This window comes from Filicampus tigris, chromosome 2, assembly GCF_054856515.1.
Source record: "Filicampus tigris isolate MCC_2025a chromosome 2, RoL_Ftig_1.0, whole genome shotgun sequence".
NCBI lineage: Eukaryota > Metazoa > Chordata > Actinopteri > Syngnathiformes > Syngnathidae > Filicampus > Filicampus tigris.
This window is the reverse complement of record NC_141218.1, coordinates 5,512,855-5,540,807: the sequence shown is the minus strand read 5'-3', so window position 1 is coordinate 5,540,807 and position 27,953 is coordinate 5,512,855. Positions and strand designations below refer to the sequence as shown.

Below are 27,953 nucleotides of genomic sequence, written 5' to 3'. Positions count from 1 at the left end.
TTACAACAGGCACACACTTGCACTCAATCAGCGCTGATTGGAGGGCGCCGGCCACATTCACCTGACGGCAACGAGTGCAGTCAAACCTCACTCAGAAAGCAACTAACCGCCTTTTCAGATGTTCCTTCCTTCTATGTCGTTAATTTCAATAGACTTCAACTATATATTCATTATAGTTGTTTGGGCATTGTTCCTAGTATTGCAAGCATCTCTAAAATGGTAACTCCTTTCACTGGACATTTTATTAGGGACACCTTGCTAATGTCATTAATCTACTATGGTGGTTGTAGTTTCCAGACTACAACCAAAATATGTTTCTGTTTTCCTCCCCCGCCCGACTATTTTGCATTTCTAGGTTCTTGAAAGCAGACATTTGGGAAAATTTGTCAAGTGACTTTTGATTACCGTTGACTTGAACTAAAGCTAACTAATTTGAAGTTAATTTTGAATTTTACAATAAAGTAAATAGCCAGTTATTGAATGATCCTGTTAATAACGTTGGTGTTCTGTCTCATTTTCAAGCAGTTGACCTCACGCAACATCTTATTGGCTGACACTTCTGTCATGGATCCGGGCAACTTGGCAAATACAATGGTGAGTTTATAGAGTCAAAGATAGTGGATGTTCAGTTGGGCAACGTTGAATTGTCCAGGTGCAGTACGGAGAGTGAATGCAGGAATTGTCTGGAGCTTACAGTGCAGGGTTGACAGGCGCGGTAGAAGGTAATCAGAACATTTGTAAACAAATCAAGGTCAAAAGTCTGAAATTACTTGAGAATGCTCAAGATAGTGGCCGGATGTACAAATTCTAATTTGAGAGTTTTGATCTGGCGGTGTTTGGGAGCAGCTTACAAATGCGGCTGATGATTGCTTGCACCTGGCGCCAGCACCGATCGTCTCTCCAAACCTGCATAGACAACCACACGCACACACGCAATGTTCTCTCTAAGCCGCGCGCGTGCGCAATTGCGCACTGCTCTCACCCTCTCGGCGCGCACACACACATTACACTTCTACAATCATTCCTTCAATTCCACCCCAGTTTAATCTACAAACAGGACATCACACTATTCCCACTTCCCTTGAAGTTTCTGTAGCGCGACCGAGGGTGCGCACTCAGCTGTTCTACTCTAGTTTGAAGCTACAGTTACACACGCACACGCACACAACTGACGAGACGCTGCAGGCGACACGCCGACCGCTCCATTCAGGAAGTCCAAACATGGGCGTAGTTTACGAGCCACTCAAATGAGTCTCTCTCTCTCTCTCTCTCTCTCTCTCTCTCTCTCTCTCTCTTTCTCTCTTTCTCTCTTTCTCTCTTTCTCTCTTTCTCTCTCTCTCTCTTTCTCTCTCTCTCTCTTTCTCTCTCTCTCTCTCTCTCTCTCTCTGTCTCTGTCTCTGTCTCTGTCTCTGTCTCTCTCTCTGTCTCTCTGTCTCTCTGTCTCTCTCTCGTTTCAGAGGTCAGGTGATAGAAATTTTTGTGCTTTATTAAATGGCATGTTTTCCATTATTTATGGCGGGATATTGTGAGACCATACTGATACAGATTGTATTGAGACATAATTAAGCTTAAAATAACCTGTATGCTAAAATAAAAGTAACAAACTAGGGCTGATTTTATTCTTGTCGCATCTATTCAATGAAATATTCTATTTTGATATAAAGGTGTATCCAATCATATGTTCTAATTATATATGTAGGTAGTTTGAATTTTTTGTAACGTACCGGCTACCTACATCGTGTAACTTGTTATGATCGCAAGTTTTGGACAGGCGTGATACTGGTTGTGATACCGCGTGCTGGTGTTGCTCATCGTGGTCCAAGGAATGCTCAGGGAATTTGTGTGAATGCTCAGACACATGGAAAATTAGAGGGAATATTGCGCACAAACAGGTAAAAGAAAGGGCGGTCTCAAGGAGCAGAATCAGGGGACCTAACAACTTCACACATTCAAACTACGATGGTTCGTTTCCCCCCCCCCCCCCCCCCCCCAAAGGCTCAGCTTTGGTCAAATGACAATCAACATTGTTGCCACTGGGAAGTAGGTGTGACATCATTGTGAGAAGGCACCTGTTGTTTTCCATGCTCACGATTGCCATTGTCAAGCAAAACTCCAGAATTTGCAGAAGTGCCGTTCCCGCCTTCCGAATGCTGTCTTTTAATCACGGCGTCATCCTCCATGTTTTTGACACAAATCATCCTTTTGTCTGCTTTTTTTTTTTTTCCTCAGGTCAAGAAAGACGTCACGCTGCCATGTTGGATCACTTCCACTCGTAATGTGTGCATCCTGGCCAAGGGCAACTGCTTTCCATGCAGTCCTGTCACTGATACCGCATCCAGGAATTAGGACTGCTTGTTTCCTCATCACTTGTCAAGAGGTAAGCGTGTGTGTGTGCGCGCTTGTGTGTGTGTGTGTAAGTTTTATCAAACCATTTGTGACAAGGGCAAGAAAGACTTTGATATCTGTCATCTTATCTGCCGGCTGCCTGGGGGGGGCGCCAGCATGTTAACAAGGCGATGGCTCCAATGTTCTTGCAGTACGTCAAATTCTGCGGATGCTTTTTTGGAACGGCGCATCCCCGCTGAGGATGTGACAGGCAACCCACACATTTTCGGCTAATTGCAGCTTTGGGTACTTTGAAGTGGCTGCTTTAATTTGCTGCATGGTGCCCATCACATTCATGGTGGAGAAAGTTTTAGAATGATTTTTCGGGGTCTCACGTTTTTTTGGGGCACAGAAACCTGGCATTTGCATATGGCTGTGGAGACTTTTTATCTACATTTATAGAATTCAGCTCGTCCAAATCATCAGTTTGCAGGGAAATGTGTGCATTTTCTATTACGGTCTCTTGTTAGAACACTATAAGTAAGCGCGTGTACCCAGTGCCGACATATTTGCAGAGTGCCGACACGGCACAATTTGGTTGAGTCGGAGCAAAGAGGGAGAGCGAGTTGAGCCCCCGAGAAAGCGCCAGGGCACACCTTTTGTTATTATTTTCCAACGCGCCGCCTCTTCCTGGCCTACTTTGAGCATTGTTGAACTGCGCGGCAATTTAACGCCGCGCGCTTGTTATGCAAACGTATTCGAGAAGGGGGAAAAATAAAACGTAGTCTCATGAGTTGATGCACACGACACCATACAACTTTTGTCTTTATAGGCACGGTCAATTCTGATTTTTTTTTTTTTTTCCCCCATCTTGTATGTGACATGTATCGAATTTGTTCACGTCAATGTGAACAGTACAATAAAGATTTGCTGATCCAGGTCGATTTTGTGTGTGGATATAAATCGGATATGCTTCCGATTTGACAGCAGTCTGGACATTCAGGTTGTGCTTACCTGACATGCATCAAACACACGCCGTAACAAGCAATAGTGGTCGGAGGAGCAGAAAACGGTTGCGAGAAAGATGATTGTAAAATTATTGTGTTCAGAAAATGTTGGCTCATTTTGCAGAAAATTGTTGACGTTGCCTCAAAGGTGTCAGCTACGAGCCAGACCTGCATGACGTGTTTTTGTGGGCAAGCGTGTCACTTCATGGTTGCGTTCTTTTCACATTTTACTTTAGGTCGATGACTACTGTACGTAAAAAGATGTGATTTAACAAAAAATCCAAATTGGGTGCGAATCTAGCCTTAGCGTAGCCCTGACAAAACATAATTTCAGTGGCTCGATTGAACTTATACAGATTCACGCGCGTAGTGAGATTTCCTGATATTCTGTTGCTACAGCGAACGAAAAAGATTGCGTTGTATGAGAAAAGTAAAAAATAGGATTACTACACGCTATCAAAATATTTTTCTTATCTAGAAATTAATTCAGATTCGGCCTTCTGGAATGGAAGTGTCAAATGTATCCTTGGAATGATAATCGTTCACAAAGTGACACTGCCAACTATTGGCGCGGCATGCACGCTGCAGCCCTCACAGTCAGGATTGTTACGGGCTCGTTTCATGTGTCCATTCTTTCGATTGGCTGACATGGCCACGACTTGTTTTAAAGCCACATAATCCTCTCGCAACATCACTTTCTCTCAATAGCTGGCTAACCCTTGTAATTGGGAACGCTTGAGACGCAGTGATTTTCTCCTGGACGTCCCTTCTGTGAATAATTCCATTTGCTTTTTATTATTCGGCCGGGTTTCCAATTTGGCAGTGTCAATTTACCCAGGCCTTTCTGCCTCCTTGACTGCCATAATCAACGCCAGCTCCAATTTTTGCAGCTTATGCAGACGTCAGTGTGTCGAGAGAGGCCCAAAAAATTGCTGGCATGCTGAGTCCGTGCCAGACAAACAACATCCATGCGGCGATCTGACACTGCAATTTGCCTACACGCACAGAGGCAAATCCTCGCTTTCTTCCCATACGTTCGAAGCGCCGGCCTACTTTGCAAATCAATCATGCGGCACAAAACAGTGGCTTATATTTTTGCCGATGTGGGGGGGCAGCTGCAAAAATATGCGGCAGTGTGTTTACGGAGAATATGAATGAAGGTATCATACAAGTTTTATGCCTCCTAATAAGCCCCCAAGGCGGGGGAACATTATGACTCTAGACTTTTACAACCTCGGATGGTCTGCTCAGACGCGTGTGTGTGTGTGTGTGTTGTTCAGTGGTAGATAAGTGTTTATACTATGGTGGCTAATTCCAATTAAATCTCCCACGCATTTTTGTGTTCATGTTGATATACAGTTGCGTTAAAAGAATAGCAGATCAATTATTAGTTTCGCTAGAAATTGTATTACTACATGGAAAATAAATTACCAGTAAGTGTAGTTGTGCTACTATTCATTTCAATGGGGAAAGATGATTTCAGATATTAAAATTTTGGGGGGGGGGGTGTTGGGTTTGAGGTTGTGACAATAGCGATGCTAATTAGCGAGGTTTGTCATTAAACAAACAGGCCATTAAAGCCAAAGCGTGTTATTGTCGTGCCCTCATTACGTTCGTAGTGGATTCATGTGGTTACTCCAAACAAGACAACAGCTCCTGCCTGTTTTGTTTTTTTTTGCCTGTTTGAAATGTAACGGATTACATACTAGAGTGAAATAGTACTTTTTACTTTTATCTTGTAACGCATGCCTTCAACTCCATTTTTTTTTTCCTGAGAACTCAATCCATTGCATAATTCCTTAGCGCAATTTCCATGAGGGAAACATTGTTTATTGGCGTTTTGATGGGAGGCATTAAATGATGCTTGACAAATAATATGTACCGCGTGTCTTAATATAAGTATTTCAAGGAAAATCCTTATCTAACCCTCTTTGTGTTGCACTTCAAAGTTGCTGAATGCCTCGGTTTTCGGGTTTGTTATTCAAATTTGCGTATGCCTTTTGGCCCTTCATAAGCATATTAATAGTATTTTGTCACACAAATGGCTGGTGGTCATGGCGGCGTAATCAAACAATGAATTGCACCATAAACGCTTTAAAGCCAGGCAGGATGTGCTGCTAATAATGCAGGCCAGTAAACTGTTCGCTTGCTTTTCAACTGTTTGTCGTTCGTAATGGAGGCTGTTAAAGACCGTCTTGGTGCCTTCTGTGTCGCCGGCTTTTTGCATTTTCATATACTTCTGAAAACTAAGCGCATCTACCACCCTGCAGTTTGATGAGCCGTGGCAATGCGCCGCGCATGCTAATTAGATTAAAACACAGTCCACATCAAAAGGGTAGGATGAAAAGTTAAAATGTTAAAAGAGAGGACACTTTTTGTCGAGATTTTAACATGTAAAAGCTGAATGTGACACTAATTAAAATTCTTTTTGTTATTATTATTATTATTATTATTATATAAAGAATTTAACCAATATCTCTGTATTTGAGTTAGTGATGTCATGTACGCCATAATGGCGCCATCTTTGATCCCAGCGTCCTCATACTGCTCGGAGGAGACTTCAATCTTGTCCCCTCTGTCCTTAACTAACAGCTTCAAACAGCATGTGTAACGAGACGGAATAAAACTCAAGTGTATGAAGTGAATGTGAAGCGAGCAATGGTATAGGGGAGAGTGGGGTAATTTGTGCTAAGGGGCAAGTAGTGCCACCCCTGTTATTTAGAAAACCACCTGTTTGTAGCCATCTCAAGGGGCAGCCATTTTGTCGCTTCTGTCGACTGAAAATGACATCACAACTGCTGCTCGGCTTCAGAAAAAAAGGTGAACCATGATTGGTCATTATCTGAGCTGTGGGGATCTGTGATGTCATTTTCAGTCGACAGAAGTGACAAAATGGCTGCCCCCTGAGATGGCTACACACAGGTGGATTAATTCTTATTCCACAAATGCTGAAAATGGGTGGATTTTGCTGCTTAATCATTTTTCAAATGAATCAGAATGCCTTGTTTCAACTAGTGGGACTGCATAGAACATATTCCTGAAAAGATTCGTATAATGTTCAATCTATCAAGGGTTAACGCTAACTTACCTCCCTCCAAACTTGTTTACTTTCACAGCTGCTAAGCACTAAAATGCAAATTTCTGGGGTGGCGCTGTGAGCTTCCAATCCCCATAACTGATGACACATTTGCGTCATCCGCAGAAATATTTCACCACTTGATCATCCATTAAAGGAGTTAAAATGTGCTGAATGCTAAATGAGCCCACACTTATTGACTCTGCGCGACAACTCCTGTTTGCGTTCATTTATTACATTTGCAGCCGAGAACATAAATAAGTGTCACATTTTGTCTGGTGGGGCTTCCTGGAACACGGCGGGGCCGATAGAATCGATGACTTTCTAAAAGCGCTTATACGAAAGAGGATCAATAGGAGAGATCATTCCCACGTCTACACAAATAGAGCTATTGATGCTATTGAGAGCCCTCAGGCCTGGATGCTAATGTTGTAGTGGCGACAGCTGCTGTATCCGCTTCCTCTACTTCTCCTTTACCCCCCCCCCCCCCCCCCATCTCATAATGCAAGATGGAGGTGCTGCGATGGAACATAACACCTCGGACTTAGAGTAATGCCCGTGAAAGGCGGCGCTCGCCCCAGTGCCGCCGACGTCTTTATTTCTCTTCGGCTTTCAGGACAAACTTTCCAAGCGGCGCTCTTGTCAAGTTGTTTGCATTTGGCTTGCCGCTAAAACCTTTTGATTGCTATCTGTCTATTGCTGCGGTAGATATGGAGCTTTGCGTATTGTTAGCCCAAGAAACCACCTGATTCCCGGTGTTGCTCCAGTGACTTCAAATCCTTCCCAAAATGATTTTGTAATGGATTTCGGAAAAGAAATGCACTTTTTTTTTTTTTTTTTTTTGAGTGACTTGTTTCTCACCCGACTTTCTCACATGGAAAAGCAGTGAAATGCTTCCATGCGTCCTTCAGGAAATTAAAAAAAACATGTCGATAATCCTACATAGTGAGCTGCAGTCTCCCCATGGAATTTAGGAACTTACATGTTAAGTGATTGGCGGCTGGTAGAGATGGGCATTTTACTAAAAATTGAGCGTCAGTTATTCGTCATCCGTCTGCAATGTGGGTACACTTCCATCGTCTGTCATTCGCCTTTTATCCGCGGGGAAAAAAATAGTACCCGCATATAGGCTGATCTGCCTCTATTTTTAAGCGGGCATCCGTCGTAAAATTTCACTCGCCCTAACCCTAAATAAAGGGGTTCCCGTCGATGCTTAATCCGTCTTTTTTAAAAATGTTTCTGTCGTTCGTCGACCGTCAGCAAAACGGGCGTCAGTCAGTGACGGATAAATGGACCGGTCCGTCAGATAGACGGAATGTCCAGCTCTGGTGGCTCGATCTTCTGGCCTAAACACTCTTTGAAGCGCTCACCCGCATTTATATCCTAAATAATTGTTTTCCCTTTAAATTGTGTTCATTTATTTCCATCAGTCTATTTCCTTATTTCTGTTTCCAGCATGTGTACGGTATGTTATCCAGCCTCTGTGTTCCCATGTCAATCTAATCTGCCCATTGCCTTCACAATCAGTGCTGGCCCATGAAACTAAAGTATCGTCAGCCTTTTCCCGTCTTCTGATTGGTTGCTCAGAACAAGGCAAGTTCAAGCAGCAAACACATCTGTAACACATTTTCAACCCCAACCCCATTAACACAATTGGGGAAACTCAACCGGAGGTTATTGCAAAACTCAGCATTTTTCTTCCATTTTCACTTCCTTCAAGTGGAATGGTGTTTTCGTTTTATTCTAAGCTCATCATTCGCACGAGCAAAAAATGCACATTAGCCCACGGACGGTTTGAGCGAGATTTAACGCGGCCTGCATTCGAGATCACGTACTTCCCGCTGGAGTGTGAGATGAGCAGATTTGAATTTACATGAAGATGTACGGATAAGGGACATTCGGAATAACGCATAAAAGCTGATGCATAGGAAGACAGGTGGATAAAGCGGAGGCGCCCGTGTATTAACTTATGCATGACAAATGGGAGGCAATTTTTCATATATACTGGAGCAGCTCGTTGTCTGCGGGGCGGTTCAAAGTGCCCTACGGATGACCGAATAGAAAAACCCACTCGTGAGATTGCAGACCTCCGCTAAACCTCACACCAGTAATATTTCAAATTTCACCTTTGAAATGAATTGAAATTCTTGGAAAAAATCAATTTTTGTAACACGATTCTATATTTGTAGTATTTGTAATTGTTAAAAAATAGGAGGTAAGATATTACAACCTCTGATTGATTCTGTCCCTCCTCTTTATTGCATTTTTTTTTTACTGCATGCCCAAGGTAAATAAACCAACCGAAACACTGTATTGTAGAAGTACTACATCCTTACATCTTCGCCAAGTCGACTACTTTGATTCAATGGACATAATCCACTTTTCTTTCTCAGAACTCACTTTCTTTTCTGTCTTTCAAAATAAGTTTGGCAAAATCCTAGCCCAAAACCAGAAAGTGCTTGTACAAAACCAAAGATACTTGTTTGCTATTCCTTGCAAGGTATCCACATGAACTGATGGTGTCCGGATGTTGTGACGTTTACTGCCGCTTGTCTCATCGTTGGGCCAATTTTTTCACAACACAAAATATTGACCGAGCAACAGCTCATAAAGAATTCTGTAAATTGAGTTTTTTGGGTTTTTTTTTTTCCAATCCCATAATGAAACAAGACATTCTGATAAATATTGCATTTGTGGAACAAGAGGTAATCCACTCGTTTTTTAGCCATTTCTGGGGGCGGCCATTTTATCACTTCTGTCGACTGAAAATGACAGAGCACAAATGCTCGGGTAACGACCAATCACGACTGACCTGTTTTCTGAAGCTGAGCCGTGATTGGTCGTTACCTGAGCCCTGAGCAGTGGTGATGTCATCTTCAGTTGACGGAAGTGACAAAATGGCCGCACCCTGAGATTGGCTAAAAACGGGTGGATTTTGCTGCTTAACTCATATTCCACAAACGCAATATTAATCAGAATGCCATGTTTCAACTAGTGGGCCTGCTGGGAACATAAGTGTTTGGGTTGGTTTCCACTTTAAGTGAATTTTATTGCTCTGTACTCGCGCATGTGCAATGGCAACGAATTTGATTCCATTCCATTAGCGTATCACTTGTATTCCGAATGTGGCTGTTCAAGACAGCGCCTCGATATTTGGTGTTATTCTCAGGAAGCCGATGATGTGAGAGGGGTCTGAGGAACATGCGAGTGTAAGCTGCAGACTATTGGATGGCACTTAAAGTATTCCTTTAATGTGCTGTCATCAGCACACAACTTTAAAAATCACATCTTGTCGAGGATGTATGGAGGGAATTAGATCGGAATTAACCCCATCATTTCTCGTGACCCAGCTTACTCGGGTTGAGTCGCGGAGCTCCGGGAGCCACCTCGGGGTCTCCCTGCATTTTCAGGATCCTCCCGAGAATGCTGGGGTTGCTAGGCAACAAGCAAAGGAGTGGCCGGAGTCACCGGCGAGGCCAGTTTGGAAACGTATCTGAATATATCCAAGCCTGCAAAGTCGCGTTCCTCATATTGATGTTTTGATCCGTTCCTCTTTCCTGTTAATGCTGTCATAACATTATCACAAGCGTTCCTCGAGTGCATTTTATTGTGGAAGAGGCATTAAATAAAAATTGTTTTGTACACTCCATCGCACCGTTGGCTTCCCCCTATTAAATTCTCTCCAATTCACTCATGTAGGACAAGATTTCTAATTGCCATATTTAACGTGTTCATTATTTAATTATTCTTTTAATTAATTTGTCACGACTAAATGATTACCGTAATGCAAGGGCTCTCGGCGTAGACCCACGCCGCCCCTGCCACCCCTCCCCCATATGTCACTTCGCTGCTGTTTCAATATTGAGATTGCAGAAAAGAAATGGGATATTCAGAGAAGGCCAACTATTCTCAGGTGGACTGACACGTTTTTATGGGAATGCAAATGGCTTGAAAGTTTCAATGATTGTAAAAAAAAAAAAAAAAAAGTTTTTTTAATAAAATGTATGTGAGGTGACTAGACTGCCTGCTTCTCAGCAAGCAGGATGAGCAACGCCTAGATTTGAAACAATGTTGTATAAAGCACAGTATATTATTGAAAGTAATTGTAACATAATGTAGCCGGGAAGGATTCCGGCTTAATTTCTAAATTTGAAAGCAACACAACAGGTGTCCTGGCTGGTCCACCGTTATTACAGCAGAGTATAGTTGGGGGGATCGAGGGTTGCCATGGTGATGACCCAGCTGTCATTTACCTAGTGACATACCTGCGTGCCACCCTGGCGGATTCTGACGCTGTTAGAGAAGTAATTGAGACTTAAAGTAGCAATAAGGATCTGACAGAAATGTTGTACACTAGGAAGTCAAGACTGCGTGCGTGCGTGTGTGTGTGTGGGAGTGTAGCAAGACGCTCATGTCGCTAACTGGCCTGATGGAGAGCCATCACTTGTAATCTGGGATTAATTGCCGGAATTCACTGCGCCGCCGCTGTCTTTCTCCTGGCGGCTCGGAGGCATGTGCCGCTTTGCGGGCTAATCTGGATGACGGTGGATTTGGATGGCAGTTGAGGGATGGGAGGGGGGGGGTGGGGGTTTCGGGGGGTTATGCAGGTGCAGTGAACCCCCCGATATGGCGGTTCATCCTTGGCAGATCAGCTATAGAGCAGATTTTGAAGCGACTGTTTTGATGGGATTCTACAGCACCGTGCACAGGCAAGTCGGAATTTAGAGTTGCACACTTGGAGTGGAATACCACAAAATGCGAGGGCAGCGCTGAGCTCTACCGAATTCCATCAGTGCACCCATGACAAGAAATTGAATAGCAGTTTTTAACATTGTCTTTGATTTTTAAGATGATGTACCCAATTTAAAACGAATAATGACATTTTAAAACCGAAAAACCCAATAGATACATGTTGCCTACTAGGCATTTCCAATACGATATACAATGTATTTTTTTCTGATATGCGTATTAGATTTAAAGAAAACTTGTAGAGGATGGCTTCGTCAACAAAAAAATTCACACGTTGGTCAGTGCGCCTCCGAGTACTCACTGGGTGGCCGCCAGGTCGCCGGGCGTCAACATGGAGGTGGACTTGGAGAAAACTAAAAGGAAACGATTTCCAGTGTTTGTTTGGTTTTTTTTTTCAATGTTCCAGTCAACTTCGACTGAGAGTGACAAAGAGCTTGGAGGAAGCACACTTTGCATCTTTTGGGTAGAACTGCGTAAGCGGAACAGTCTTTTTTGACAGCAGGAGAGTGAGAACAGGTGCGAAGGAATACTCCCCAAAAGTCTGTTTGGATCAGTTTTGTGTTTTGCAGCACGTGGGAGGTGTACAACTATATAAGAAAAATGGTTTTCACGAGTAAATCCATCACATTTTTTCACCTGTCACGGGTGGGTCTGCAACGTATCCCCCACGATAAACTGGGTTGACTGTATAACCACAAAATGCACAAAATTCCTCTCTGAAGTGGTTAATTGTGGCAAGTGTCATAGAAAACATGTGTATTTGTGTCATCTGAAAGGAAACCTACAAGAAACTTGTGGTTGTGAGCGAGTAAGTAGCAAATGGAGAAGCGTGACAGGGAGGGCCCACGCAGCCTGTCGAGCCGCCGGTGTTTACAGTGAAAATATTTGCCTGTCTGGGGGATCTGAGAGGCACCAGATAAGGCAGCGACAGGTCCTGTCACTAGCAAAACCGTCTGTCTCCCTCCCACCTAAAGTCCTCTTTTATTAAAAGAACATTGATTTCTCTTCGCTGTTTTGATTAGCCCACCACCGCCACGGGAGCCTCATCAAAACACGTCAAATATTCGCCGCCGAGGACGTCAGACGGCATCCGCGCTCGCCCGCCGCATTGTTCTGTGGGATTCCGTCGCCACGGAGGAACAGGGTGGCAGAATGACTTGTCAAAGCGTTACAAATGCAGTCCAACCACTTTGGCCTGCCGCACACCGAGAGATCTGACCCAACACGTCTCGGCTGTCGTGCAACGACTAGTTTTCCAGGCGTTGGCGGCTAGTTTCGCTGCGATTCGGTGAACACCATTGCAACTGTTGCAACCGGATTGCCCGATCAAAAATGTTGTATTGTCATCTGACCATTTGTAGCAAACATGGTTTATATAATACTTCACTATAGCGTATATAATCCCATATTTAGCTGTGGGCAAAAAGTGAAGCGTGGAGAGTCCCCTAACCCTAATGTAACTACAGCAGGAATCCGCTGTTTTTTCTTTAGTTGCGCCGTGTTGTGGTTCATTAAAATAACAAATGTGGCCCTTTTTGTCAGTGTGAAAAGTTCACTCTTGTTAATAGTAAATATCAATAAAGTTCTACTTCTCCAAAAACTTTGTTGAGGCTAAATCTTCTTTTAGAAAAGGTGTTGAAAAAAGCCAAAGAATAAGCGTTTCATGAATGTAGCTGTGACAATGGATTCTGCCAAGATAGCTTGGCAAAAACAAATCAAATGTCAATCGTGCAACTTCTATTTTGAATCCTCTGACTCAATAAGGACGATAACGGATCGTTTCATGGCATTATTTCCGGTGCGCACAACATTAGACATGACAGGTGCAACTGTTTTGGGGCACTTCTCATCCAGTTGCATTCATGTGAGGCTATAGCTGTTGTTTAATTCATTTATGGCCTCACATAACCTGCTTCCCCTTTGCCTTTTTCTCTGACTGGAAAAAAAAAAAAACCTGTCACTGTGTTTGCACCTGCTGGTGTGTTTTCTGTGCATGCTTCAGTGATATTCAATGAGACACCTTGCCGGCGACTTGAAGTCTGTCTACACATTTATACTAAACCATAGAAGCACAAACTGCCTTTCATGAAGTGTGTCAGAAGACGAATCAATCATTTTCAGACCAATCAAGTGAAATTAGATCATTTCCCCACCTGCTGATCTTTAGCGGCACCCTAAATCGGTATCTTGATAAATGCTGAGTTTTCAATTTTAAAACCACAAAGACTTCAATGTAGATTCACTTGACTAATTCCACAAAGGGAATTAGTGCAATCAATGTACACTCAGTAAAAAAATCAAAAAGAGGTGAAAAACAAGCAGAAATGTTGCTGATTGCGCTCCGCTTCTGAATCCTCAGCTGCCAGAGGTCCCTTTGCTGTGCTTCCATTTGCTAGTCTTATGTCCAGTATGTCCTGTGTTCTTCCTCGGGAGATGCCGCACACTCCCCCTTTCAACTACGATTAGATTAGGACCCTTCTATAGGCTCATCCGGGTCACTGCACCAATTGAAAAGTTCCATGAACTTTCGCTGTCCCTTTATTTTGAATGCTCGCTACACTAACAGTAACTACTGTATATTCTCTGCTGAACTATTTAACGGATGCCAGAAAGATTGACACATAGCCCTGGAGTCTTATTCTGCCGGATGTGGAAGGTCTCCCCTGTCCAAAATGATCTCTAGTTTTATAATGTCTTATAGAAATAGACCGATGTGCTTTTTTTCAGAGGCGATACCGATTATTAGTATTCAAGGAGGCTGATAACCAGTATTTGGAGCCAATACAAATTTTTAAGTATAAAGGAAAATATTGGCATCAAATTTTTTTTTTAAAAGTCTTATTTATGCTATACATTTTTGTTATACAATTCTATCAAAAAGTTCAGGGTGCACCCAGGGTCCTCAGCATGTCTTAAAAAGTTCATTGAAAACTTTATACTATATAACCTTATATTTTTCTACAGTAAAGTCTTCCAACATTTCTAAACAACAGAATTGTTAAACTTTCACATATCTCTGTTCTGATTTCAACACAGTTTTAAATTGAATTTTTATCGGCCATCAGATTTGGGGAAAAAAAAAAAAAAAATTAAGAAAAAAGAAAAGGCTGAAGCCGATATTCGTCAAAACGCAGAATATCGGCATCAGCGACACAACATTTGGTATGCCCCCCCCCCCCCCCCCCCTGTTGAAATGGCCTAATGGTCAATTCATCCCACCCCCTGTTTGTATGCCAAAATCCTATCTGTGCGCGTGGTCCTCTACAAGGCAATGTTGTTTACAAAGGGTCCGCCCTCCTCGGACCTGCCCCCTCAATTCCCATTAAATTACATTGCTGGAACCCACATAGTGCCCGTTAGTGGCTGCATTGAGCGCACAAAAGCAGTATCACCCCATGAAAACCCTAAAAAGTACAACCAGAGTGTAGTTTGCATCCCAGCTGCTGTTTCTTCCCTCTCATGAGTGTCTTTGAAGAACTAATTGAGGTGCTCCTGTGTCAAATCGGGCAGGATATATATTTATTTTCGCTTTCTTCATAGCCAGATGTTCGTGTGATTAGAGGATGAGGAAGGAGTGATGAAGAGCAGAGCAGTCCCCTTTCCAGTCGCACCTTACTGAGAGCTGATTGTGTCGCCCCTCGCGGGCCACTATCGTTTTCCCAAATTTGTCAAGTCTGGCTGCGTGGTCGGCCTTCGCACGCTCGCCGGGCCTCTTAGCGATGCCGAGGCAGATGCTCGGGGCCCCGCAGAGGGAGCGCGTGTCTGCTCTAAAAAGGCTTAATGAATGGGAGCCGCCTGGTTGCGTAGACGCCGCCAAGTGCCGCAGCTGCACGGGCCCCCCCTCCCCTCCACCTGCAAAGACTCTCGCATGATGTCTGAATCCGTGACAGGCGCCTAAAACCAACAAACCGGCAGGATCCACCCGGAATGGCCGTCCAAGGGGCTTTGTCCCAATGTCAGGCGATTTTTTTTTTTATTGATGTGATTATTTCGACAGCCCACGTGCCGAATTCTCCCCTTTTCTGCTTTTTTTGGCTTAATTAGCCCTAATGAATTTGTTTCTCCTCATTGTCCTCTGGAGCGCCGCAGACTTGCCTCATTGCAAATGTGGTCAAAATACAAACATTGCATCGTCAGTCTCTCATCAATCTCAAGCGTTTCGATTGATATCAGTCCGGTCCGCCCCTTTGATATTTGTTTCCGATTTTATTTGCAAAAGCCTTTAATCTCCCCTTTATTTCTATTATCATCATTCCATCATTTTAAAGCTTTGTCTGGGTTGTAATGGCGGCTTCGAGGAACAGGTGATGGGGCTAATTAGTCATTAGTGAGGAGATTAGGGTCCCAAATGACAAGCGCTTGCTTTACAAGGTCATAATTTGATTAAAGTCACCGTAACTTGTTGGGAGAAACTACTCTCAGATGATTAACTCAGCCCCCCCCACACCCCATCTCAATTTCAGTCTCTACTTCTCGATATGACATGAAAGCAGTTTATGCATGCATGTGCGTCATTTTGATACTCCGCCGGACCAATTTCTCTAGCTGTGCAGTGGAAAGCAGCTTCTACTCTTATCAACCAACTCTTATCCATCAAATCATATCAAATGTATTTTCCTCATTGTAAGGAAAGTGAAACGCCACTCCATTCGAGTCCCTTAATAAAAAAAAAGTTGCATGTTTTTAATGAATGAAAATAGCCCTGTATCACAAAATATATGTGGAATGAAATGAGTTTATCAAATGTTATTAAGTGAAAGGTATACACACACACAGCATAGCATAGTAGTGCGTCAAGTCAGCTCAACTATTTGTAGCCCTTATAGTGCTTTCACAATATCTGAAGCTCTAAGAAAGTACTATGGACAACATACACTAAACAATAATGATCATAATCCAATCATAACCAAACAATTTTCTTCTGCATTCAAAATGCACCATAGCTCCCTTCTTCACATCGACACTTCTCACAAAAAAAACTAAAACCTATAGTTTTCGAACAGCTGACAGTTTGTCCGTATCATCGTGATACCGTAACGCATCGGTGTGGCAAATTACAAGACCATCTGGCGACGTTTTGAAGGCGACAAAAGCCCCAGAACATACTCTAAGCCAAATGTAATGACAATGGGTCAAATCTGACGGGTTTAGGACAAAAATTTTACTCACTTGTCGCCAACGCAACCGTCATAAGGCGGGGACGCATTCTGCCCGTGCCTCGCACTTCACCTCTCTCCCCCAGTCAACTTGTTTTTGTATTGTTTACCGGTCGCTGTTCGCTCTTGATCAAATATTGATGCCGACCGGTAACAGAGAAAGTGTAACCCCCGCCTCAATTTTTAATGCATAATACGGGACAGCGGAATGTGCTCGACTTGACTTTAGTGCATTCCAATGGAGAAATGGTTCCCATTGGATTTGAATTTGGGATGTAAAATGTTTCCGTGAAGTCCTGTGAAAGCCACACTCCAGCTTTATATGTTGTTAACCGCTCGACCGGTGAATTATGAAAACGCAAAAATCGGAAGCGAGTCAACATTTTCTAATATGCATCCCAAAGTGGCCTTCTGGTGGAAGTAATAACCCTGAAAAATGAAAAAGACGGCAGACGGAGGCATGCGGAGGCTCCGAGAGTAGTGGCGAAGAGGCCAAGTGGGCGATATTGAACTTGTCTCGTTTAGGTCTAATAACTAGGCAGGTGAGTAAAAGTAGGTCATTTAAGGCAGGAGAAGGGAGACGGGTTGGTCTGTGAATGTGCATGAATAGGATGGCTTTGAAGTACAGTGATACCTTGTCACCTGGGCAACAGTCGCCGATTCTTTGAAGCCGATTCTTGAATGCGACACCACAAAATGAGAACAATCAAAAGCAGCTACAGTTGGCCAAAACTCACCTCCTATTGTGGGAAAGTCAGATCTCCAAACCTTTATTCCACCTTTCCTTAATTTTTGTGGAAAATCTCATTGGATCAACGCAAGGGGAAAAGGTGCTTCTTTTCGGACATTGGAAAAAACAGCACTGTTTCAAATGAATTTGTCTCCATTTTTCCAAAGTCTCTAGAGTGAAACGACTATTTTCTGAAGATAGACTGCTCAAACCGTTCTTGTCTTATACTGTGATTTCAATCATTTTGTCTCCAACAGTAAGAAATACTTTGTTGAAACAAGGCATTCTGATAAATATTGCGTTTGTGGAATAAGAGTTAATCCACCCCTTTTTAGTCATCTCCGGGGGCGGCCATTTTGTCACTTCTGTCAACTGAAAATCACAACACACGACTGACCTGTTTTCTGAAGCTTAGCCGTGATTGGTTGTTACCTGAGCCCTGAGCAGTTGTGATGTCATTTTCAGTTGACAGAAGTGACAAAATAGCCGCCCCCTGAGATGGATAAAAACGGGTAGATTTTGCTGCTCAACTCGTGTTCCATAAACGCAACATTAATCAGAATGCCATATTTCAACTAGTGGGCCTGCTAGCAACATAGTCTTGAAAAAAGTAGGTTTGGGTTTCCCGTTTAAATGGACGTGGATACTTCCTCATTCTGAGAGTTTTATTTTCTTAGGATTAAAACATGTAAAGGTAGCGTTGTATTTACTTACTTTCCATGAGCAAGTTGCAATTTTCTTTGAATTAGGGTAACAATGGTACTTAAATTAAAATTAGTTTGTCAAACACTTGCGACCTTGAACGAACCCTAACGTGAACGCGTGCTTTATTTACCTTCGCCAACAGTCAGAAATGTACGCCCCTAAGGGGGATAGGGGCTTTAGGGGTGTATAACTCCATTTTTATTTATTGCCTATTGCTTTAACCTCTGGTGGCAGAGAATCTCTTTTTTTTTTTTTTTTTGCTTTTTTTTTTTTTTTGAGTGAGCTACGCCAACAGGCTCTCGCCGACAGCCGCGCTTTCAGCTTTTTAATCCCACACGCCACTTCCTGCTCCTGGATACGGCACGTGAGCATCTCCGAGAGGGCTCCCCCTTATCTCCGACTATATTGGTCATTGGGATCACCAGTCCATTACCTTTTAGTGGTCTCGGCCTTACTTTTGTTGAAAGCCTCTCCGTGTTTTGCCGAGTATCAATACGGAGAGGTGGAACCGCCGTCTCCTGTGACTATCTCTGAGGGCGCTTTGCTTTTTTTAGACGCACGCGCGGTGCAAGCCGGGGTCACTTTACATGGAGGAGCGCGCCATGAAACTCCCATCCATTAGTCATGAAATAAGAATGCCAGTGAGTATAATGATGGCCCTTTTTTGCCTGAAAGTGGCCTTTGGGCGGCTCAGTGATCCCGTCCTTGAAGAGGCCACTTCATATGGTTCACAAGAGAGGGGAAGGGTGGAGATGAATCACAACGGGGTCATTAACCCATTAAGGCCTAAAGCGCCTGGCTCAACAGCTCCCCAAAACCGTCGGTCGTCTTTGGAATTACCCTTGAAAACCTGAAGTTTTCCCAGAAATTCAACACCTACAGAATAATGAATATCTCAGTCCCCGTAGCAGACACAAACATAATTCCAAAAGAATTTGAGAGCGTAGACATGTGGCTTTCACGCAACCGAGTTTATTCATCTTTACTGTTTCAATCAAAGAGGTAAAAATAAAGTGTCAGTGCAAGATAAGCACTACTTTTAATTAAAAAACTTTGAGTGGTAATTACCATCCTCTTTTTTGTTACAAAGTCATCGATATTGTCATTATCTACAAACATATATTTTAACCATATATCGTGTGCGACTGGTTCTACTGGTTCAAAGTCCACAATCGCGTCATCTATATCACTGCCGTTATTCATTTCAGGGATCCTGCAATCGACGGCGTCCGCCATTACTGCTTGAAAAAAATCCGGATATCCTCAGACGACTCACGACACCGTCACATGCATTTCATTGATTAAGAAACCGAGAATTAAATAATAAATATAAAATGACGAGGCTCCATTGCTTTAAGGGTAGAAAGACGCAACAGCGCTCCCGGCTGTAGTGGTAGAAACACGGTTATGCGCTCCCGTCCTTAATGGGTTTATGGGACACGTGGTTTCTCTATATTGAGCAGTGTATGCTAATAATCTAAATGCAACGCATACAGCTGTGGATAAATGAAAGAGACCCCTGCAAAATGATGAGTTTTTCTGATTTCCGCTATTTACAGGAAAATTAGACTTGAGCATTTACAGCATATGGAGAAAATGAAAATGGTCAAGATAACAGGATTCTTTTTTTTTTTTTTTTTTTTTCAAAATCTGTACATACATAGTATAATGGCCTTGCATCATGCGTGCATTAGTCACTTGCCCTATTGCTATTACATCATTTTAATCGGATCTACAAAACGTAATAGCCCTTTGAACCGTATTTTGTAACTTGGAACCATGTGATTTTACCCAGCCAATGAATAAAGAAAAACAGCAGTGGACTGAAATAGCATTATAATACTCAGATTTTTTTTTTTCTTTCATGAATTCCCTGTAAGGGTATTTGGTAGAAAAGATATATCATTTTTGTTGACTTAGATGGACCAATCCCCCTTGTTTCATTGGTCCACTTTTAGCAAAATGGACCGATGTGCACTGAAAAAATTGAAATAGTTAGACATGCATACCCCATCTCGAGCATTTCCCGTGAGAAAATAGAATTGGGGATGAAAAAATAACTTCTATTTCTTCCTATTGGGGCTGGCCAACTGCACTCTCCCCCGTCGTCACTGAAAGCAATCATTTTACAATTGATTTTCATGGCTCAGGGAGAAATAATGGGAATTCTTTCTAATATAGAAATGTATGTGTTCCTTTTGGTTAAGCAGAATGGACCATATTTCAGGCCTTGTCAGTTAGAGGGCAAAAATATCTCCGCTGCCTGGCTGGGCTTCTTTGTCTTGTCTCCTGTCCCCGCTGTCCAAAGTGCCGACGCGTCGTCCGGAAAACGATGGTCTGTGATAAGAGAAGACAAAGGGGCATCAACAGGGAAAGAGTTGTCTCAGGGGTGACCCCGTTTTAGCAGCCATTGACCTCCCCACCCCACTTTTTTTTTTCCGGGGGACTCCAGTTGTCCCCCATTCACAAATCCAAATGCGTCCCCATCCATTTTCCCCGGGTTTATCAATCAACAGCTGTCGACTGCCCTTCGCAGGTGCCATTACTGTACCATTACATACCAGATTCCCCCCAGTTTATTACCACTATAGGAGTGTCTCAGCTATTATTAATGATAGCTGAACCCAAACCCAGGAAGGAATCTATTGATTGACATAAGAGCTGAGGAGGTTGAGGATTGCCCAGGCATTGCCATTCCTCCCGGCCCGAAAGCAATCTCGGAACAAAGTCGGCAACGCTTGCAAAGGATTGCGAGCTGGGCTTCACGTCGGCAATCATGAGGAAGAGGTGCAGATGTGGAAGCAGCTTGCCAAACACGTCCTGGCGGAACGGTAAAAGCTGTGATCTTGATCGAATTCATAAACACTAAGCTCGTTGGCAGCCGTTCACGTTGTTGCGGTGAGTAATCGAGTCCTTTTAAAGAAGCGGTGAGTTACATTGTTGCTTTCCCACGGCTCCCCCTGCTGGTTTGAAGTGGAATTCACTTTTGAGAAAAATCGGTATTGTGGACGAAATAAGTCCAAATCTAAACATCAATAGTTAACTCTACTTCTAAACTTGAAGTCTCGTCTTGATCGTTTCGTCATTTTTTTTAACACATAGATACTGGTCATGTTCCATGAATATTATTTTAATAGTCTATATAAAGTTCATCAGGTCTTTTCCAAATGTATTAATAGGATGTCTGATGTGAATAATACGTTTTGGGATAAAAACGTCTACTCTTAATGCGATGTCCTATTTTACCCAAGACATAAAAATGTAACGGTCACGTTGACTTTGATACCGTCACTGTTTCAAGATTCCCCTATTACCCTTCAAAGACTCGCAGGTGCACGTTTCTGCGGGAAGCTGTGCAAATGTGGTGGGTTTCAAGCTCCTTCTTGAACACTGTCCTTTAAAACAAACAATTCATGGTGTGTACAGTTCCACACACAGTTTCAAGATTCCCACAGTTCTCCTTGGTTTAATACACAATCTAAAATCCACCGTACACTGATTCAGATATTTTCATTTGTGTACTTCGGGTCAGTGAATTAAAACTCAACAAATTGCAGGGTATTTTTTATTGCTGTCGAACGTCAAAACATTTGATTCAAACAGGATCTAAGAGTTAATGCAGTGTTAGCCACTTCATTCGGGATAGCGTGTTACCGAATGCTAACTGCTAATTGTCACCTGCGAGAGAACCCGCTTTAGTTGACTTCATGCCAATTAACGTTAATTTATAGGACCATTTATGTAATAACACGCAGAACTGATTTCAGGCTGCCGTCGCGTGGCTCCACACAATAAATAACTCAGACGTCATAAGCAATTAGCCTCAAACAAGAGGGTCGGAAGAACTCGTGAGCATTTTGGCCGGGGCCGCCCTTTGCCAAATTATCATCAGCCGGTGTCGGGAGCAATCTGCGTCCTCGGCTGAATCTCGATGGGAGAAAGGTCTATCGGTCCTCAAGTTGACTAGAGGAATATCAATGAGCTTTTAACTAGCCAAAGTGAATGACAAACTAAAGAATGTGGAGTCAACAGACTGTGTCTCGCGTCTTGAGTTCTCATTTGAATTGAAGCTTGTGTTTATCATCTGATCTCCAGTCTTGACATTTACCACGAAAGGTAGAACAGGTGTTTCGCTAATGGCCTGTCATTCAACAATTGGCGGGAAAGTCGTCGCCATCCCGCTGAGGCAAATGCCACCAATTGCGCTCGCTATTTTGAGCACGTTCATTATTTCGTACCAAGCAATGGAGATAAAACCATTTCCGTAGCTGCTCTTTCTTTATTGCCGTTTCTAGCAATGGCAGTGTAATGTTCCTTTCATGTTAATTGATATTTTGGTCGCTGCCTGCACGTCCCCTTGGTTCAAACGCTCCAAACTGTTAAGTGGAGTCATTTCAAAGTGGGCGTCATTTAAAACTGCTAGAGTCACATTTGGACCAAGCGGCAGATGTTTGAACGACATGTTCCGGTCCGAACGGAAGGATTAAAGTTAGTCGCTTTTGGACCCGTGCCAGCGGAGACACTGTTGGGATGTATAAACTTAAGTTATTCCATTCATGTCCGGCAGCCATATAGTTGTTTGAAAAACGTTATGTAAACGATTATGATTTTCAACTTCGGTGATACATAAATAAATGGCCATCATTATGTCGTAATTTCAACTTTAACAGCTTAAAAATGATCGTATGAGAATATCGTCCACAAGCACGGGTTGCTTGTTAACAGATGGTTGAGGAAGATGCAATAACTCGGCACTATTGCAGGAGAGGGTCTTCTCCAGCATTGTGCAGAGGGAATGAAATGCGACACTCCAGAGGACCTCAGCCGTTTCTTCAAAGCTAATGAGCAAAGAGCCGGCCGTGTCTCCCTCTCCCTGGAAGCGTGTGCCATGCAAGGTAATGGAGAAGCGGGACCGTGGCCGGCGGCGCTCTCGTTGTACCCGTCACGGCTCAGTAAGCGTCTGAGCGAAACATTAAAAAAGAGGCCAAGTTTTTATCTCCAATGAATTACCTTTGCAGCGCGGGGGCTTCTTAGGAATGGATGACTTAGTACGTGGACAAAGTCCTGCACCCTGTGCGTCAAACGGCTCTATTTGTGGCGGCAGGCACAGGTGCGCGAACGGCATGGCAGGTTCCAGAAAGTTATTGGCTGACAGATGGAGAGGAAGGCGGGGTGCACTGGAGAGGGGAGGGGGGGGTCGGGGACACTGTTGGATCTGCTGGAAAAATATGTGCTGCTCACAGGTGCTGGAAACTACGTAAAAGTGTGTCACTAGTCTGGAAATAAACACATTTTTCCGCTCGATGCATATATTTAATACAGAGCAGTTATTCCGTAGCAAACAGCCATGCCGGACCATAGTTTGCCATGTGAAAACCCAGAGTGGCCATGGTACTGTACGTATTTTGCCAGCAAGAATTAATGTCCAACACCAGGGGGAATATATACGGTATTTTTTTTTTTTTTTTTAGCTATAAGGCGCATTTAAAATCCTTACATTTTCGCAGGAATCGACAGTGCGCCCTATAATAAGGTGCGCCTTATTTATGGATGTCAAATTGAACTTGAATACATTTTGACTCATTTGCTGTTCTGGTTTGGTTCCCTTAATGTGCAGTAATATAAACCCAGTATATACTATATATGGACATTTCCAAAAGTAGACCTGTTCATTGAGACTGCGCCTTATAATTTGGTGCGCCTTAGTCCGAAAAATATGGTAGATATTGGGCTCCACGAATGCTGCTTAGCAACCAACAGACAATGTAAATAAAGTAAACTGACTGAATTGTGCCTCCAGATAAAAACAAAAGATGAGAATAAAATGCATTAAAGTAGAAGTCAACCCAAACATATTTTCATCAAGAATATGTTCCCAGCAGGCCCAATTGTTGAAACACGGCATTCTGATTAATATTGCGTTTGTGGAATATGAGTTACGCAGCAAAATCCACCCCTTTTTAGCCATCTCAGGGAGGGCGGCTATTTTGTCACTTCTGTGGACTGAAAATGACATCACAGCTGCTCACATAACCACCAATCACGACTCAGCTTCACAAAACAGGTGAGCTGTGATTGGTCGTTACCTGAGCACTGAGCAACTGTGATGTCATTTTCAGTCGAGAGGAAGTGACAAAATGGCCGCCCCCGCAGATGGCTAAAAACGGGTGAATTAACTCTTACTCCACAAACGCAATATTAATCAGAATGCCTTGTTTCAACTAGTGGGCCTGCGTAGAAGATGTTCTTGAAAAAAATATGTTTGGGTTGACTTTGTCATTAATATTAAAACGGAGAAGAGGGAGAATAAGGCTTGGGACAACAGGGATGTCAGAGGTTCTTTGCAAGTTTAATACTACGGCCGCGCTGTCTTGGCTCATATTTTCCATTAATCTGCCCTACATGAATACTAATAGCCCAGTGGTTTAATGGCCCTTCCTAAATCCGTGTATTTGATTCCCACTTGCCAAAGTGACCTTTTCCCATGCTAATGAGCTTACCTGTGTCACGGGAAGGGATAGGTGGTAGAAATGGCTGACCATTTCTGCTTTGAAGTATCTCACAAAGCTCGGTGGATCATTGTTTTTTTGTTTTTTTTTTCCATGTGGTTGTGCAAAGCCATGTTCTCTCAGTACAGGCCTCCCCTGACTGTTTTCATCATAATAAGTAACTCATGTTGCATCGCGTGTTTTATGTTTGCCTCTGACATACTGTGTTTCGTTTGCATATTCAATCAGCTAATTTATTTGAATAGCATGCAAACAGATATGAGATGCCTTACAAGGTTACGTGCAAACAAGCTTGAGAGCCACTTTATCACTTTACAATGCTAATTAGTGCCTCGCATCCTCTTTTCATTTGCAAACTTATTGCGTTAGCAGCTCGCTTCTTTGACTTCATTCACTCCGCTGCGTACGGAAGGGATTGATGGCTTCCCTGTGACTTTTCAATCCCTTCATCACACTGCAAGTTTGAACTCATTTCAAATTCTTGAAAAAATACATGATGCATCTCCGTAACTCCCTTCGCCATTCAAAGGAATTTGCAGAAGTATTATGTTCTGATTCCGACTCTCTTGGCCTGTCTTGGAGCAGTAGTGCACATTATAGAGTTTTGCCAACAGGAACCTAGCCTGTGTCTCGTCACAAGTAAAGTCATGCAGGTGGCAGGACCCCAGGGCTCTGCCGGTGACAGAGCTACGCGAGTCCCGGTTGTCACCTCCGGCTGCAGGATGGGGGAGGGGGGGGGTCAAAAGTCTCACCGTGCACAAACTAGCCTCTTCTCAAAATGGGATCCCCTTTAGGGTCTCTCAAGAGACCCTTCATTTCCGTTCTTGGTAATAGAATGTAAGTAGCACGGTGGATGGATGGGCCCGTGTCATTGATAGCATGGGATGTGGTGTATTTATGGTGCTAGTTGAAAATCACCGGGCTTTACAATGTTGCTATCATTCCAAGATCCCTGCGTTTATGGCTGGCAAGCAATGGGATGTAAAGATAAATGGCAGCGTCAAACAGATTTGCTCATCCATTATTAAAGAATCCACCTGCATTGTTGTGCTCTGTACAAATGAGAGGATATCCATTGTCAGGATTTCCAAGGAGACGTACCAGGTGTGTCTCTTGGTTTATAAAGTTGGCAAAATAGTACACCTGCTCTGGGCTCAGTTGTGCACTCTTGCATGAACGTCTTAAACTGAAAAAGGAAACAAACTCACAAAGCCTTTTCAAAGCCGGCCAACTGAAAGAAAGTTGTCTTAAAGGAAGGGAAAGCCTCCCAGATATCTTCCGGGTCAGAACGGGACGATCGTCATCATCTGGGATTAGCAACCGCCCCGGTGCTCGTTGATTGCGGCAAAGCCTTCAATCCTTCACGCGCCAATGTCGCCATCCACCTTCGTATTCTCACTATCTGCGTCCCTACTTCTCCTTTGCTTTCCCCTCCAAGGCCAGCCTTCATCATGGCCCTTTTCACCGCCCGCTCATCCATAGGGGCCCCATCCATCATAATCAAGAAGACAGAGGGAGGTAGGGCAACACATGCACACTTCAAGCATAGACAAGAGGAGACGCGCAGGATCTGCAAAGGACACTGAAAAAGACAGTTAACAGTTTCATTTGAGTCCCCACGGCTCTTGGAGCCATTTTTTCGTCTATGGCTCTGTAATATATGCTATTCTTTGAGACGTTTGTGATCGAGGGCTATATAAATTAACTTGGATATGCAGGTACTGTACTTTAAAATGGATGGCTGCAAAATGCTTAGAATTATTTTTCCTTAGGCATGGCTTTGGCTAGACATTTTGGGCAGATTTTTATTTGTCTCTTTTCTTTAGGTGACTGAAACTGTTTGTATGCCACAGGCTAATATATACAAATCCATACCGTGTATAGATGCATGTGTACAGACACGGCGTACATGGAAAATGCCTGGAAAGACGGAAAGTTTGTTGAAATGGAATCAAAGCCAGGCACCGTCATCCTCCGGCAATGCTCGAGGGGCAGTAATGTCTAGCTGACAATGTCTATATCCATCAGTGAGGAAATAATGGGCTTCAGAAATCGACCCCGGCACCTTGAAACCTCAATCAGCACGGGGGAAATATATGTATTCTGACAACGATTGATCACAAAAAGACAAGTCAGCCTTGAGTTTTCCTTCACGCATTAGAAGAAAAAGTAGTACTGTTGGATTTAAGCGCGCTGATCATATATTTAGTATGTAGCGAGGAAACTGTGCACGAATCAGTATTTGGTTCTTCTTCCTCGACCCTGTTTCATTCCGTCTCTTTCAGCACCACAAATATAATTAACGGCGGCACTCGAGCAAGCATGTTGCAGCCTTATAGATTTTTGATGGTAATCTTCTGGATTAATTATGTGATATATGTGCCTTGTTAACGTAATCAGGCGGTAAACACAGCGGCTGATAGCAAAAGCGGCTGGCTTTTCTCCTCCTGGCGCCCTCGAATCAATTTGCGCCATTCACGCGGTCGTCCCTGTGACGCTTCGCTCCCAGATACCGTCAGGTGTGAAGGTTGCGCCTTTGCTGAAATGGCCGAAAAAGAGGGTCAGTTGATTGCGGAGATTAAAATCATAATGGCGTGCTAAAAAACCATGCCATTACTCATCAGTTGTCTTATGAGAGACACCTTGTACAGCGGTGTGTTTGTGATGCGTTCATACTGTAAATGCACTTTCATCAACATGGTAATTGTATCCAGGGGGTAGGATTGGATATTGTGCACGTGTGGAACAAACCAATTAAATGTCACTGTAATGTGTGTGTGCACAGATGGCGCGCACAAACAGCAGCGAGAGGAGGTAGATCTGCCTGTGAGGTGAAGTGGCACCAAATGGAAGATGCTGGCAGCCATCGTAAAGGCTGCAGAAGGGCGGTGGACACCCACCCAGCACTTATCCTCGGAAAAATGCCTTTCTGCTAGCAGGGCTGTTTAGCAAGTCAACAAGCCTCTGGCCCGTGTGCCTCCGAAGACATTAATATAGGATTTTTTTTTTTTTTTTTTTTAACCTCTAGAATAATGGGAAAGGAGAGAGGGTGACACTGCCTCTGCCGGCATCCTGCCAACCTCCCGCATAACCTCACGGCAGCTGATATGGTCAGCCCATTACCTACACCTGCATGCTACTGTATATGCATGCGTGTCCTCATGATATATACCGTGCATGACATATGATGGGGAAGGCAAATTTTTAGACCTCCCTTCCTCAGTATTAAAATAACTTCTACATCCAGATAGCAGCTTCAAATGTATTTTGATTTTACATTGGCTTGTAATAGAGGAAAGTCACTCAAGCATTGTCACAGATTCCCATTGTTAGATTCAGACTACATTTAGTGACTTGGCCTGTACTGTTTAATAGCGGTTATCTATTTGGCACACTTAGTCCAGTTAAGACCATGGAAGCTCACATAGGAAAATACCAACACATTGTTCAGGCTGTGTCATCCCAGGTATGGGCGTGGCTAAGACGGTATATGAACAGGAAATAATTTTTGGACACATTAGACCTTCTTCTGCACCTGAGGGATTAATAAGGCTCCATGTGTCAATCTTCTTGGAACAGTCTTAATTTAGGATATACAGTCTTCTCGTAGTTCATGTTAGAAGAGGAGACTTTCAAGGAAAAGATTCAGCACTAGTTCGGACGGAACTTTTTACACGTTCTTTGGTGGGCTAGCTA

At 43.3% G+C, this 27,953-nt stretch overlaps 1 long non-coding RNA gene across 1 annotated transcript; it reads left to right on the top strand.

The window, feature by feature from the left end:
* Window positions 1-47: 47 nt before the first annotated feature.
* On the top strand, window positions 48-27,953 carry LOC147151042 (uncharacterized). Its single transcript, XR_015085735.1, has 4 exons — window positions 48-219; window positions 523-594; window positions 2,230-2,377; window positions 27,043-27,953. It is a non-coding gene; the product is annotated as an uncharacterized LOC147151042 (long non-coding RNA).